Raw genomic sequence first — 631 nt, forward strand, 5'->3', positions numbered from 1 at the left:
TTTTCCCCCTGCCTCTCACCCTCTCTTGCCATTTTGTTTTCTACCAGATACACTCCCTTGATCTGGGAATTCCCATCCTTGACACCATGAATAAAACAAATTTCTCTTTGTTATAAGTTATCCAGTCTCAGGTGTTCTGCTATAGTGGCATAATTTAAACCAGGGGTCCCTAACCCCCGGGCTGGGGACTGGTACAAGTTTCTGGCCTGGTAGGAACCAGACCGCACAGCAGGAGGTGATTGATGGGCGAGAGAGCATGAGCATGACCACCGGAGTTCCGCCTCCTGTCAGATCAGTGGCCGAATTAGATTCTCATAGAAGCACGAACCCTATTGTGAGCTCTGCATGGGAGAGATGTAGGTTGCATGTTCCTTATGAAACACTAATGCCTGGTCATCCGAGGTGCAACAGTTTCATCCAAAACCATTTCCCTCTGCCTTCCGCCACCTCCACTGGTCCATGGAAAAACCATCTTCCGTGAAACCGGTCTCAGGTGCCAAAAAGGTGGGGATTTAAACTATAAAAATAAAAATAACTGCAATACTGAGTGTGAAAGGAAAGTAAAATTTCAGGACTCCAAATTCACTATACCAAAGGGAAAAGTTAAGTTTAGAGACTGAGTGATGGAAAA

This window comes from Colobus angolensis, unplaced genomic scaffold (genome assembly GCF_000951035.1).
Source record: "Colobus angolensis palliatus isolate OR3802 unplaced genomic scaffold, Cang.pa_1.0 Scaffold650, whole genome shotgun sequence".
NCBI classification, from domain to species: domain Eukaryota; kingdom Metazoa; phylum Chordata; class Mammalia; order Primates; family Cercopithecidae; genus Colobus; species Colobus angolensis.